Consider the following 16,640-nt stretch of genomic DNA (forward strand, 5'->3'; position numbering starts at 1 on the left):
TTTTAAAAATAAGAACTGAGGAATTCCCATCGTGGTTCAGTGGAAACGAACCTGACTAGTATCCATGAGGATGTGGGTTCCATCCCTGGCCCCGCTCAGTGGGTTAAGGATCTGGCATTGCTGAGAGCTGTGGTGTAGGTCACAGACACAACTCAGATCTGGTGTTGCTCTGGCTGTGGTATAGGCTCTCTGTTGCAGCTCCGATTCGACCCCTAGCCTAGGAACCCGCTGCACCTGCAGCCCTAAAAAAAAAAAAAAAAAAAAAAAAGGAACTGAAAATCCAGTCTCATACTTACTTATCAAATGCAGCATTGGCCCTCAAATTCACACTGCTGTATTATACTCGACTTACTTCCTCTATCTAATTTTGGGAGCCAACTGATGACCAAAGAAGATCTTATTATAAAGTGGCATTTGGTAATAGAGCTCCCCACCCAAAATGAGATTTCTCAGGTACTGGAAACAGGGTAACCTAATAATTCTACCTCTTAGTCACAAATCCATTTAATTTGAGATTTTTTTCAGAGTCATTTACTTAAGAAATTGGATCATTCATTACAATTAATTTGGCAAGCAAAGACAGCCAGCTGCTCAAGTGGGATCCTTAATTTTCTAACAAATTGAATAAACATTAATTTGTTTGTTTGTTGACATGATTAGGAAAGTAGCAAAATGACCATTTCTCAGTGTGAAAAATTAAGGTCCACATTATTTCCTGGTGGCTTCTCTCTGTTACAAGTTAAATGAAATGGAGAATCTATTGATCATAAACTAAAAAAGCACTGATAAAAATAAAGACCATTTTGGAGTTCCCATTGTGGCTCAGCAGGTCAAGTAGATTGCAGATGTGGTTCAAATCCAACATTGCTATGACTGTAGCATAGACTGGTAGCTGCAGCTTCAAGTTGACTCTTAGCCTTGGAACTCCCATCTGCTGCAGGTGGCAGCAGTAAAAAGGAAAAATAAGGAGTTCCCGTCGTGGTGCAGCAGAAACAAATTCAAGTAGGAACCCTGAGGTTGCAGGTTCAATCCCTGGCCTCACTCAGTGGGTTGAGGATCCAGTGTTGCTGTGAGCTGTGGTGTAGGTCGCAGACTCGGCCTGCATCTGGTACTGCTGTGGCAGCTACAGCTCCCATCTGACCCCTAGCCTGGGAATCTCCATATGCCACAGGTGCAGCCCTAAAAAGACAAAAGACCAAAAGAAATTTATTTTAATTTTTTTGGCCACACCAGTGGCATGCAAAAGTTCCAGGGCCAGGGATCAAACCCAAGCCATAGTTGTAACCAGAGACACAGCAATAACAACACCAGATCCTTACACTGAGCCATGAGGGAACGCCAAGAATCTTATATTTAATAGGTTAAATTTTCACTAAGGCCTTGTATTGTATATTCTTTATACACATTTCCACCATTTGCAACCACCTTTTGAGAGTCCAGGAAAATGCTGAAGAGGGTTTAGGTTTGTTATCATCTCATCATTTAAATTTAAAAGAGATTAATTGGTAGTTGCTAACTATTGCCTTTGGAATGGATAAGCAATGAGATTCTGCTATATAGCACTGGGAACTATGTCTGGTCACTTGTGATAGAGCATGATAATGTGAGAAAACTGAATGTATACTTGTATGTGTAACTGGGTCACCTTGCTGTACAGTTGAAGAAGTGACAGAACATGGTAAATCAGCTATAATGGAAAAAATAAAAATCATTATAAAAAAATAAAATTGGAAGTTCCCATCGTGGCTCAGTGGTTAACAAATCTGACTAGGAACCATGAGGTTGCCGATTCGATCCCTGGCCTCGCTCAGTGGGTTAAGGATCTGGCATTTCTGTGAGCTGTGGTATAGGTCGCAGGCGCAGCTTGGATCTGGCATTGCTGTGGCTCTGGCATAGGCCAGTGGCTACAGCTCTGATTGGACCCCTAGCCTGGGAATTTACCAAACATTTCTGGCCGTAATTCATTCCTAACCTGTGGCCCTTATTCCCTCCAAATCCTCAGTATCTGTAACACCTCCTCTCATTCCATTGGGAGCCACTTCATTTCTCATCCCATTGCTCTTTGTCACCCTCGGGATACAAATCAGCAAAGATTTGAGGCTTAGGGCAAGGGTGATGATTGATAATCTGCGGATTACCTGGTGACCTAAAAGTCTTGGAGTTGCTAAACTTTTCCCCCCTAGATCACACCAAAATATCTTTGCCCCCCCCCCCCAAGGTTTGAATTCCACAACCTCTATCAAAGCCACCTGTGGATCAAGGAATAATTGCAGGTGACACATCTGCCACTCTTTGGGGGGTAAATTGAGCCATGGTATTGGGTATGTCCAGTCACAGAAGTGGGAAGGGAGAAAAGCTGGTGGAGCATGAGAATTCAAGCTGACCTTGATTATGATGTTGCTACAGAGGCTGTGGAGCTGATGGCTTAGGTCAGCTCATTGCATGGGACTCATTCAGGCTTGGTCATGGGGAGCGCTATGTTCCTGTGGGCCTTGCCCCGTGGTCCAGCAAAAGCAGCTTCCTGGTGCCCACAGGAGGCTGCTCCAACATCTCAGTTGCCCTGTCTGCCCCTTGATCCTCCTGGAGATTTTGCTAATACCTTTTATTTTTCAGACCTGCCCCCCATTCCATGCAAACTCACAGTGGGACATAGTGTCTTCATTCTCTTGAGTAACAGCCTTCTCTGTGTCTTCTTCGCTTATATCCCTTAACACACAGAATTTTCCCAAACTACTTTATTTCTTGTACTTTTTGCCCTCTTGTGCTCCTATTCCCCTCATTTCCCTAACAACATGTCCTCAAATTAGTATTTTATGATTTGCATTCTCACCCAAATTTCACTGCTTCTCTTCCTCTTAGCAGAGTCATCTGTGTAATAAAATTAATGGAATCTAGTAGACTTACCTACACTAACTTGGATTATAAGATTGAAACACTTTTTTATCAATATCACATTATTTGCTGACACAAACGCTGTCAGTCAATAACTGAGAAGAGCAAACAGTCTGTTCTCTTATCATTAAAACGTATCAGAGAGCATATCGTACCATAGTTCAGTTTTGCAAATACGGCATAAATTCTGTAAGCACAGGCAAGAAGAGAAGCATATTTTTATCTAGAGTAAGCCAAGGCTACTTCCCAAGGCATCTTCAAGGCTGATAAACCTCCCAAATCATCAGCAAGATTGAGTGCAAGGGATCCGTCATTAAGAAATGTCTTCATGACAAATGAAGTTCGTTATTAGCTCTTACAATAATTGCTTTATGATATTTTATAATTAAGGGGCACCAGAGAAGATAATACAGAGTCAGCACATTACACATAAATTCTTCCACACACACACCACTATAATTTCACCCCCTAACCACTTAAATCGCCATGCGGTGGGAAACAGACTGCAGGTTTTCTTGAAAAAAAAAAATAGTGATCCCTGACGCTGTTCATCTCTTAACGAACTCTGACAAAAAGGAATGAAACGTATTCCTCTGTTGGTGGCTGGTACATAATAGTCACTCAATAATGACTTACCACATAATGAATGTCTTGAAGTCTGAGCCCTGCTTTAGTGTCCTTCCATTCTTCCTGCAATAGTAGCATGCACTTCCCCTCTTTCTGGGACTAAAACCTAACTTTTCAGGACCAGCAGTTTAGCTAATTTTTCCCCATTAACTCCCCCTTTTAGATGTTGAGTGGTCATAGATAAATTGTCTTTTTGATTCTGCCTGTAATTATAGAACATTAAGCAACTTTCTGTGCTTCACAGATTAAAGAAGGAGGTTCACTAGAAAGTGTTAACTCTGAGCTTTAAAATGCTCCCTTGTGTTCTTTTCTGACACTGTCAGGGTTACGTGTCTGAAGGTACCAATCTTATCTACCCTGCTTTTTTCCTTTTCTTCTCTTTGTAGGGCAGCACCTGCAGCATATAAGAGTTCCCAGGCCAAGGGTCAAATTGGAGACGCAGCTGCCGTCCTGTGCCACAGCCACAGCAATGCTGGGATCCCAGATGCATCTGCGACCTACACCGTGGCTTGCAGCAACACCAGATCCTTAAGCCACTGAACGAGGCCAGGGATCAAACCCACATTCTCACGGAGATGACATCAGGTCCTTAACCCGCTGAGTCACAACAGGAACTCCTCATCGACACTTCTTAGTCCTCTTTGTCCTCTTCTTGTCCTTCCCTTCACCCTCATGGCTAGGGGTCTAATCAGAGATGTAGCTGCCACCCTATGCCACAGCCACAGCAATGCAGGATCTGAGCCGCATCTGCGACCTACACCACAGCTCGCAGCAACGGTGGACCCTTAACCCACTGAACCTGGAAACCTCCATATGCCCCAGGTGTGGCCCTGAAAAAGACAAAAAAAAAAAAAAAAAAAAGTAAGATTCTCTGGAAAAAGCAAATTATAAAAATTATAAGTACAGACAGTTCTTTTTTTTTTTTTTTTTTTTTTTTTTTTTTTGTCTTTTTGCTGTTTCTAGGGCCGCTCTCATGGCATTTAGAGGTTCCCAGGCTAGGGGTCTAATTAGAGCTATAGCTGCCCTAATTGGAGCTGTAGCTGGCGGCCTGCACCAGGGCCACAGCAACGCAGGATCCGAACCATGTCTGCAACCTACACCACAGCTCATGGCAACGCCGGGTCCTTAACACACTGAGCAAGGCCGGGGATCAAACCCACAACTTCATGTTTCCTAGTCGGATTCGTTAACCACTGCGCCACAACGGGAACTCCAAGTAGAGGCAGTTCTTTATGTGTGTCCTTTAAATACATAATTACCAAGAATTGAAGATAAATTAGAAAGTATTTTTTTGCTCTGTTCATCTCTCCAAATATCACTTTTTAATTAAGCAAAGCTAAATTTATTAGAACTTTTCTGCCAAAGAGAGAAGACAACCCTGACAATCTTAGCAGCATCTCAGGGATGAACTCAGAAGGGAGCTATTATAGGGCTCTGGGCCTGAACTCAAGTAGTTTAAGATGGGTTTTCAAAGCAGGGAACTTTTACATTTATTTATATTACACATTAATATAAAGTTTACATATAATACATGTAATGATATGTAATTTTTACATATATGTAATTTTACGTATAATAGATACAAATTACTTTATTACTAATTAATTAACTTATTTATATTTAGGTTGGTGGATGCAGCAAAGCAAGGGTCTTGAATAAGTAACCTGTGGTTAATAAGCAAGGTTCAGAGTTCCCGTCGTGGTGCAGTGGTTAACGAATCCGACTAGGAATCATGAGGTTGCGGGTTCGGTCCCTGCCCTTGCTCAGCGGGTTAACGATCCAGCGTTGCCGTGAGCTGTGGTGTAGGTTGCAGACGCGGCTCGGATCCCGAGTTGCTGTGGCTCTGGCGTAGGCCGGTGGCTACAGCTCCGATTCAACCCCTAGCCTGGGAACCTCCATATGCCACGGGAGCGGCCCAAGAAATAGCAACAACAACAACAACAAAAAAAAAAAAAAAAAAAAGAAAAAAAAAATAAGCAAGGTTCTGCCCAGGTAAGCAATCTATTATCTCCAATAACTTGGTCGGTGAGAATTTCCTGAAACAAACAGTGAAGTTATTTATTGGTTTGCAGCTGTATCTGTTCCCAACAAGTGTTTTCAGAAACAAACAACAAAGTTGCAAGAATGGTAGTCTTAGGTTAGTCACATTAACACAATTGTAACAAGAATTTTTTAAAGAAAGAGGGAGGAAACTTTTTGAGGTAATGGTTCTATTCATGGCATTGATTATGGTCAGGTTTCACAGGTTTACACTTATCTGCTAACACATCAAGGTGTAGATACTGAATAAGTACAGCTCTGGGGGGTTGTTGGTTTGGGGGGTTTGGGGAGCTTTTTTTTTTTTTTTGGCCACGCCTATGACATGGGGAAGTTCCTGGGCCAGGAACTGAACCTGTGCCACAGCAATGACAATGCTGAATCCTTAACCACTAGGCCACCAGGGAACTCCAAATACAGCTTTTTGTATGTCAATCGTACCTCAAATTTAAAAATAATTTCAGAGTTCCCCCTGTGGTGCAGTGGGTTAAGGATCCAGCATTGTCACTGCAGTGACTTGGGGTCACTGCTGTGCTGTGGTGTGGGTCTGACCCCTGGCCCAGGAACTTCCACATGCCATGAGCATGGCCAAAAAGAAACAAATATGTAAATAAAATAATTTCTGGAGTTCCTGTCGTGGCTCAGCGGTAACGAACCCGACTAGTACCTATGAGGATGAGAGTTCAATCCCTGGCCTCACCCAGTGGGTTAAGAATCCAGTGTTGCCATGAGCTGTGGTGTAGGTCACAGATGCGGCTCGGATCTGGCGTCACTGTAGCTGTGGTATAGGCTGGTGGCTACAGCTCCGATTCAACTCCTAGCCTGAGAACTTCCATAAGCCACAGGTGCAGCCCTAAATATAATAATAATAATAATAATTTCTTTTAAGTATTTGCCTTTTTTAAAATTAATGAGTGAATAAGGTAGAAAAGAGACCTGGAGAATCTAAGAGCAGCTAAATTGTTGCACTTAAGAAAGGGCATGGGGAAGTTCCCGTCGTGGCTCAGTGGTTAACGAATCCGACTAGGAACGATGAGGTTGCAGGCTCGATCTCTGGCCTTGCTCAGTGGGTTAAGGATCTGGCGTTGCCATGAGCTGTGATGTAGGTTGCAGACGCAGCTGCGGCTCAGATCCCGTGTTGCTGTGGCTCTGGCGAAGGCCGGTGGCTACAGCTCAGATTCCACCACTAGCCTGGGAACCTCCATATGCTGCGGGAGTGGTCCAAGAAATGGCAAAAAGACAAAAAACAAAAACAAAAAACAAAAAAAGAAAAGAAAGGGTATGGAGATACCCTTGGAGAAGAATCTAGGGAACGAAGAGAATAGGAAGAGCTTGACAAAGTTCGGGCTGGAAGTCAAGGGGAGAGCTAGTTTGGTGGCAAAGAGCAGCTCGGAGAATAGAGAGAAAGACGGGGGAGGGAGAGGCTAGGAGAGCTTCTGTGGAGCCTGGAACTGTAGGGAGCAGAAGAGGTATTTAAATATTAGTATTAGCATTAAAATTAAATTCAGTTATATTAAAATGCAATATAAATTCCAGCTTCCAAATTTTTAGGAAATGTTTGGTAAAGACCTGCATGGAGCCCAGTTTGTGTTTCCTTTCTGTGTGACCATTCAGAGACTATCCTCATGAGGGACAAAATATGGGGGCATTTAGGGACCACTGACTGGATTCCAGTATTCAGATGCCAGAAAACGTTTACATGGTCATTGTCCTTTAAAAACAGTAACAACATGGATGAAACTGGAGGGCATTATGCGGAGTGACATCAGCCAAACAAAGGCAAATGCTGCATGGTATATCACTTATATGTGGAACCTAAAAAAGTAAGGAAAGGAATTCCCTGGTAGCTAAGCTGGTTAAGGGTCCAGCATTGTCACTCCTTGGGTCAGGTTACCTTTGTGGCATGGGTTCAATCCCTGGCCCTGGAATTTCTGCATGTGGGAAAAAAAAAAAAAAAAAAAAAAGGTCAGGAAAGAGAAAAAATGCCAAATATAAAACAGACAGTAGAAAAGCAGTTGCCAGGGGCTAGAGGGCAGGGCAAATAGAGCCTAGTAAAGGGTGCAGACGTTCAACTGTACAATGAATAAGTTCTGAGGATCGAATGTAAAACTATAGTGGATAACACTGTATTACATAGTTGAAATTTGCTAAAAGAACTTAAATGTTCTCTCACACACACACACGAAGTAAATATGTGAGGTGATGATGGGTTCGTTAACTCAGCATGGGGAATCCTCTCACAATGAGTAAGTATATTAAACCATCACATTGTACACTTTAAATATCTGACAATTTTACTTGTCACTTATACCTCAAAAAAGCTGGGGGAAAATACATAATAAAAGCAATAATATTACATATGATGGACAATGGAAAATTTTTAAAGCATTCATAGAAAAATATTAAAAAATTTAAAAATACACAGAGTTCCCGTCGTGGCTCAGTGGTTAACAAATCCAACTAGGAACCATGAGGTTGCAGGATTGATCCCCGGCCTTGCTCAGTGGGTTAAGGATCCAGTGTTGCTGTGAGCTGTGGTGTAGGTTGCAGACGCGGCTCAGATCCTGCGTTGCTGCATCTCTGGTGTAGGCCAGTGGCTACAGCTCCGATTCGACCCCTGGCCTGGGAACCTCCATATGCCTCAGGTGCAGCCCTCAAAAAGACCCAAAAAAAAAAAAAAAATTACAAATACAAAATAAGTAGTACCCTGGGGCCTAGCAGTTAAGGATCTAGCATTGTCACTGCTGTGGCAAGGGTTAAACTCCTATCCTGGGAACTTCTGGATGCTGCGAGCATGTCCAAAAAAAAAGAGGAAAACCAGGAGTTCACACTGCAGCACAGTGGAATTGGTGTTGTCTCTAGAGCAATGGGACGTAGGTTCGATCCCCGGCCCAGCACAATGGATTAAGGATCTAGCTTTGCCACAGTTGTGGTGTAGATCACAACTGTGGCTGGGATCTGATCCCTGGCTGCAGAAATCCATATGTCACAGGGTAGCCAAAAAAGAAAAACAAAAGAAAAATAAAGCAGTAAAGGTTTCAAGTCATCCTGCAATAAAATTATGTCCGGTCAAATATATTTCAAGTTTTTTAAAAAAGCAGCCCCCCAAAAAAACGCTTGTAATAAAGACATTCCTAAGAAAAAAAAAAGAGAGAACTGTCAGCTGGTTGATTCTAAATTTACCCTGAGAAGCTCTGATAGCAAAAGGGGTGAAATTTGATGTCTAAATTTAGAAACTTTGATCATAGTTATCAGTATAATCAGTCAAGAATAAAAATAGACCTCAAAGAAAAGGGGCAAAATAAAGAAAGATTATTATATCCAGACAGTGAAACCATTAGAGAAAAATCAAAATAACAGACCCAGACCAGAAAGAAAGAATTAGATATTTAAAGGAAACAGTAGCCAAAATATCAAAGTAGAATCGATATTGTAAATATTGTATAGACTCCATTTCCAAACTAGAAAGGTACTGGGAGAAATACAAAAGGGTGAGATAAAAAGAAGAGAGAATAATAACAATAGTTTCATGACTTGAAACCCTATCATTAGTAGATGCCATATTAGGTGCCTTCCTTGGCATTTTATTTCATTGAGAACTCAAAACAACCATTTGCAGTAAATATTACACCATTTTCAGATGCAAAACCCAAGAGTCACTTCCCTGATGTCATATAGCTTTTTAGAACTAGAGTTGGGGTTTGAACACTCATAAGTCTTGTTCTAAAGCTTAGTCACTTCTCTGATGTCATATAGCTTTTTAGAAGTGGAATTAGGGTTTGAATACCCATAAGTCTTGTTCTAAAGCTTGGTCACTTCCCTGAATTCATATAGCTTTTTAGAAGTGGAGTTGGGGTTTGAACACCCATAAGTCTTGTTCTAAAGCTTATGTTCCTTACTACGTATGGTCTATGCTGTCATCCTGGTGTGTTATAGAAACACCTGTGTGAAGTTTATTGCCATGAACCCCAGATTCTAATGGGAAGGAAAAAGATTTTTCCTAGCTCTCAAATATCAAGCACCATTGTATGGACAGAAGGTTAACTAAGCCTCCTGATGCTAGATGAACCCACAGACCTGTCTCATCCAGATCAAAGCATAAAAGTAGTCACAATAAACTCCCACACAATGATATGTGATATGGGAGAAGCATAGTCCTTTTAAACAAACCTGATATGTGAGACTATGCTTTGTTTAAAAGCATAATCCTTTTAAACAAGCATGGCAGTACCTTCTATGTAAGTTGGATAAAATTAAAACCAAAAGAATCCAAAGATACTAAAAATCAACAAATTTTATTTGGATAGTAAAAGATCTAGACACTACAAGTGTTTCTTAAATTACCAACCTCCTCCAAGGGTACCATGGAGATGATCCCAATCATTTTCCTAAAGAAATGTTTCTAAAACTTTTTTAAATGATCATTTTTAAATTAAAATAGACATACCAGGAAGAGTGGATTTTAGTGTAACTTGTCAGGAAGCCAAACAAATATTATATCCAGGAACACAAAAGCTGGGAGTTCAGAGTAGAATTTAGACTTTGGAGTATTTTCTTTAAAAGAAAAAAAGGTGATGAGAAGGTGAAGATGAGTACAAAGTTAAAATTCTATATACTGCACGGAATTCACTTGAAGGAAAAAAAAATGTCAGGCTTAAGAGGCATAAATTAAATATCCCTGAAGCCCATCTTGCTCTGAAATTATCCAGGTGTTTTCAGGGAGCATCAGCTGCTTATGTTTCATGTACGTATATAAGAGATAAGCAGAAACAAAAATAACCTCCGGAGTTCCCGTCGTGGCGCAGTGGTTAACGAATCCGACTAGGAACCATGAGGTTGCGGGTTCGGTCCCTGCCCTTGCTCAGTGGGTTAATGATCCGGCGTTGCCGTGAGCTGTGGTGTAGGCTGCAGACGCGGCTCGGATCCCGCGTTGCTGTGGCTCTGGTGTAGGCCGGTGGCTACAGCTCCGATTCGACCCCTAGCCTGGGAACCTCCATATGCCGCGGAAGTGGCCCAAGAGATAGCAACAACAACAACAACAACAAACAACAACAACAAAAGACAAAAAGACAAAAAAAAAAAAAAAAAAAAAAAAAAAAAAAAAAAAAAAAAAAAAAAAAAAATAACCTCCCTTCCAGGAGCAGTGGAAGACTTCAGCCACAAAGTAGGTCATAGCACTAGGCTACACAGCCTGCCAATGTGCTCTGCCTGTTGTAAATGGAGTCAAATGACAGGCTTTCTTGGGATCAAATGATGGCTCTGCACTGTCCATCCCACTGAAACATTCCTATAGTGAATTGCTCCTGAATGAATCCTCTAAACCCCAGAGTCCTCTTTAAGCTTCAGTGAAAAGAAATAAAACCTTTTCATAGAAGAAGAAAGGAGCTTTCAACATCCACACTAAGATCAATTTTCACAGCAGTGATTTTCATTAGAAATTGAATTGCTGTGTATTCAAATATTAGCACTGTTGGGGGCTGGAAAGAGATATACTTTGTTCTCTTTTTGTTTGGCTTCACTTTGCTTTTTCTCTGATATCGATAGTGATTTTCTCACTTTTCCATAGCCCAACTGTTGAGGTGTCGGCAATCAAAATGCTATGAAAAACAGAATTAAAGAGGGATGCTCATGGTCTCATGAGTGAGAGAACATTTCCCCTTCTCAGTCCATCCTCCATACTGGAGCCAAGGCGATCATCTTACTGACAAATCTGACCGCATTTTCTCCCTGCTTAAATCTTTAAATGATTTTCCATCTGAAGGATAAAGGTCCCTTGTGATCTGACGTCTTCTTACCCTTGGGTTTACCTGCCAATACATTGCCAAAGACATCCTTTGCACCAGCCATATCAAACTACTTGTGGTCTCCAGAATCAAGGATAACGTGCTAGCTGACACTTCTTTGCATTTCTGTTGTTACTCCCACTGCCTAAAATGTCCTTTCTTCTACCTCCCACTTAGCTTCCAAAAGCATTCCTAAATCCTCCATCTATGTGAGGGTCCCTTCTCTGTATTACACTCTACATACCAGAGCATGGCACAAGGCACACTCTACTATATCCACAATTCACTCTGTTTAGCTGTTTGAAGACACAGTCCATTCGACTATGTATCTCCAAGGTCTCGGCACTTGCTTAGGTTTTCATCTGCTGAAGAATGTTGATGCCTTTTACCCTACCGATGAGTTTTGATTGCAAAAGAAAAAATACAGTTCCAGTAGATGCAAGCAAATCCTCAGTGGTGAAGAAAGGAGAAGCGAGGAGGGGAAAAAATAGAAAAAGGAAGAAAGAAAGAGGAAGGAAGGAGGAAGGGAAGGAGAGATGGAGGGAGGGACAGAGGGAGGGCGGGAAGGAAGGAGGGAAGAAAAGAAGAAAGGGGTAAAAAGGTAGCAATTGATCAACTTCCAAAGCAAATCAACTTCCAACATCCAAAGCCCCTCACATCCACAACAGTGAGGCACAAGAGGGAACACATCCTAAAACGCACTTTGGTCCTGGTGTTTTGGGTGGGGCTTGCCTCCTTCTGCCCCCTGTACTCAACAAGTCCAAGACTAGATGAGTGGCTGGCTTTTCTTTCTAACAAAGGAAGGAAGAAAAGCAAGGGAAAGAGGGGAGGAAATACAAATAAAGAGAGGAGAGTGGGGAGGAATATATTGGCTCATGTAATTAAAAATCCAAGTGCGAAAATGACTTCAACCCCCAGCATCAGTATGTGGTATTGCTCTTCACTTACATCTTCCCAGCTCTGCACGTCTCAGGTTTGACTTCAGATGCAGTCAGCTACTTCCACATGTGCCTGAAGCGTCCATTCTGCTAGTTTAGCAACTCTGGGGTGCAGTGCCTCATTTTCCCAATAGTTCATGCCAGACCACCCCAGATTGAATCTTGTTGGTATTACTTGAGCCTTATGTCCATATCTGAGGCAATCACTGATGTCAGGGGATGAGATATGATACTGACCAAACCGGGGTCTCTTGCTAATCCACCTGTCAGGTGTGGAGGGCAGGGGGAGGACCCAGAAGGGTATTAATCATGCCTCCTCTAGGGCCACATAGCCCACTCCTTTTTTAAATTTTTTTAAAGTGTAGTTGATTTACAATGTTGTGTCAATTTCTGCTGTACAGCAAAATGACCCAGTCATAAATAGATATACATTTTTTTCTCATATTATCTTCTATCATGTTCTCTCCAAGAGATTGGATATAGTTCACTGTGCTATACAGTAGGACCTCATTGCTTACCCATTCTAAATGTAATAGTTTACATCTGCTATCCCCAAACTCCCCTTGGCAACCACAAGTCTGTTCTCTATGTCTGTGAGTCTGTTTCTGTTCTGTTGATAGGTTCATTTGTGCTACATTTTATTTATTTTATTTTATTTTTATTTTTTTGTCTTTTTGCCATTTCGTGGGCTGCTCCCGCGGCATATAGAGGTTCAGAGGCTAGGGGTCGAATTGGAGCTGTAGCCGCCAACCTATGCCAGAGCCGCAGCAATGCAGGATCCAAGCCTCGTCTGCAACCTACACCACAGCTCACGGCAACGCCGGATCGTTAACCCAAAGAGCAAGGCCAGGGATCGAACGCACAACCTCATGGTTCCTAGTTGGATCGTTTACCACTGAGCCACAATGGGAACTCCAATTTGTGCTACATTTTAGATTCCACATATAAGTGATATCATATGGTATTTGACTTTCTCTTTCTTATTGCACTTAGTATGAGACCCTCTAATAGCATCCATATTGCTGCAAATGGCATTATTTCATTCTTTTTATGGCTGTGTAGTATTCCATTGCATTTATGTACCATATATTCTTAATGCATTCATCTGTTGATGGACCTTTAGGTTGTTTCCATGTCTTGGCTGTTGTGAATAGTGCTGCTATGAACATACAGGTGTATGTATCTTTTTGAATACAGCCCACTCTTATTGGTGCAGATGAGAGGAGCTGGAAAATTGCTTTGGGAATTGAGCAATCAGGACTTTTTTTGGCAAGCAGATTTAGTTTCTTCCAATGCCTCTCTCTCCTTGGCCTGCAGATGGCCCCCTTGCCCTATATCCTCATATGGTAGCCCCTTGATCTACGTGTTACCTGTGTTCTAATCGCCTCTTCTTGTAAGAATACTGATTATATTGGCTTAGAACCCATCCATACAACCTCACTTTATTTTAATTCCCTCTTTAAAGATGCTACCTATCTCCAAATACAGTCACATCCTGAGGTATTTGAGGGTTAGGGCTTAAACAGAGATTTGGGGCAGGGACCTAGTTTGATCCATAGCAAGTCTTTCAGTGACATTTCCACTCAAGCTGGCTTGAACAAAAAGAATGTTGTCTCCTATAACTGAGAAGTTGGACAGGGTCAGGGTCAGACTGCTAGATGCAGACTCACATAATGTCAGCAGGAGCTGCTGGTCTCCTTCCTTTGATTATGTGGTCCTGTGTCCACGCTCCTGCTGTGGTATAAATGCTGGTCAACTGCAGCTCCAGGTGTACAACCTTTTTATGTCATCTGACATGGATTCTCTTTTCTAATAGTTCCAGAAAAACCTTGGGGTTAGGACTCAGTGGTCTGACTTTGTAACAAATCCAACCTAACTAGACACTCTTCCAGGAGAATGGATTGCACTGATTATCAAGTGGGCTAATTGTGGGCTGATTATCAAGCCCACTTTGAAAAGGGTGTGGAAAGTAAGGGAGAGCATCATCCCCATCCAAATGAGATATGCTCTGATAGTCAGAAGTGATGTGCAGAAATCAACACCAAAAGATATGGCAGCTTGACTCCTGAGATCAAATCCATACTGACCAACCATGTGACCTTGGACAAGCTATTTAACCACAAAACTGTGGTTTTGTATCTTGCCCAAGTAGGATTAAGGTTACGTAGTTTCTGGTTAATAAGTAGCTTGTCCAAGTAGATTCATAGGCACCCTATGTCAACACCTGTCATAACCTTCATCTTATCTTTGTTGCAATGCAAGATAACAGCATGCTTTCTTTCCTTCTAGACCACAAATCAGAAATCATTTTACCCAGAATATTTTCAGTCAAAACAAGGATTACCTTTGGGACACTCTTGATGTTATTGGCAAGAGAGGGAAAAGAGAGAGAAGGAAAAAATATACCAGTTTCAAGGCCTTTGAGTAAGTCACAGACTATACCAAGGGAAGTGGTGTAGTGATACAAATATTAGTGTCACACTTAACCAAGAATTTGAGGCGTGGGCTACCCTGCGTTTCATACAGATCTCAGCCATGTCAGAGCTTCAGTATTTCCCCGCTCATGGACTTTGCCCTATGCAAGATAGCAGCTGTAGAAAACCCAGGCACAATGCTCTCTCTGATGACATTGTTCAAAGATTTAAGGCAAACAGATTCCTCTTTGTAACACTTTGTAATGGAAGAAGACATTTCCCTGGAACCCCAAGATGACTTTCCCTTATCACTCCTTGCTCACATGCCTACCCATGTCACTGACAAGCAAAACGGAATTGCCACATAAGCTGAGACCAGCCTGGACATATGGCACTCAGAACAAAATTGGTGGCCATAAACAATATTACATGAACAAATGTGGCTGTGTTCCAGGAATATTTATTGACACTGAAATTTGAATTTTACATGATGTTATATGTCAAGATATGTTATTCTTCTTTTGATTTTTCCACTCATTAAAAAAAACTCCACTACAGGAGTTCCCGCTGTAGTGCAACAGGATCAGCAGCATCTCTATAGCACCAGAGCCGACAGAATGGGTTAAGGATTCTGCGTTGCGGCAGCTTCAGCATAGGTTGCAACTGAGGCTAGGATCTGACCCCTGGTCTGAGAACTCCATATGCTGTAGGGCGGCCAAAAAGGAAAACAAAAATAAAAGCAAAAATAATAAAAATGTAAAAAAAGCATTCTTAGCTCACAAAGAATGCAAGCTAAAAACAGGAGGTGGGCTGGATTTGGCCCATGGGCTGTGGTTTGCCAACCCCTAGTGTATAGGTAATCAGACCCAAACAAGTCCAGAAAGACACACCGGGAGTTCCCATCATGGCTTAGCAGGTTAAGAACTTGACATTGTCTCTGTAAGGATGCAGGTTTGATCTTTGGCCTTGCTCAGCAGGCTAAGGATCCAGCATTGCCATGAGCTGCCGCATAGGTCACAGAAACAGATCAGATCTGGCATTGCTGTTGCTGTAGGTGTAGTGGAGGCCAGCAGCTGCATCTCCAATTCGACCCCTAGCCTGGGAACTCCAATATGCTGCAGGTGCAGCCCTAAAAAGACAAAAAAAAAAAAAAAAAAAAAAAAAAAAAACCAACACAACAAACTGCCCAAGCAAAGCCCATGGCTCAGACCTCCATGTTCCCCACTCCTACTGCTTTTCCTTCTCTCCTTCAATCTTCGCTATGATGAGTTAACAGAAGAGCAAAAGATGTGGGTTCAATTTGTGGCTGGATCTGCAAGGTGTGCCGGCACTGGGAAGACGGCTGTTGCATCACAAGCCCACTGCTCTGAATTTGCAGATCTGAAAGAGACTTTCCAGAGCCCTGTTGGCCAGCATTTCTCACACTTTAGCTTATGTAATCATCACCTGTGGTGCCTATTATTTTTTTTTTAGTTGAAGTAAAGTTGATCTGTGGTGCCTGTTTAAAATGCAGATTCCAGGCCTTGCCTCTGAAAGTTCAGTAGATCTGGGTAGGACCCAAGAACATGCCTTTTTTTTTTTTTCAGTTTTATCAAGGTATAATTAACAAATAAAATTGTAAGATATTTAAAGAGTACAGCATGATGATTTGATTTGATATACATCATGAAAAGATACTCCCATGGAGTTAATTAAACATCCATCACCTCACATGTTTGCCTGTGTATGTGTGTATTTGTGTGTGTGCGGTAGTAAAAAAAATTTAAGTTCTACTCTCATAGCAAATTTCAGTTATACAATGCAGTGTTATCAACTGTAGTCACTTTTTAATAAGCCTGTCCAGGTGACTCTGATGGGGGTCCTATAGGTCAGAAAGGTAGTGGAGGAGCGGGGACTAGAATCCTGAGTGATATGTCGAGATCTACACACTGTTTCCTAACTGAAAAGGT

Source organism: Sus scrofa, chromosome 6, assembly GCF_054392235.1.
Source record: "Sus scrofa isolate SSC_HxYL_T2T_F1_AM1 chromosome 6, Sscrofa_HxYL_maternal_Yorkshire_Landrace_v2.0, whole genome shotgun sequence".
NCBI lineage: Eukaryota > Metazoa > Chordata > Mammalia > Artiodactyla > Suidae > Sus > Sus scrofa.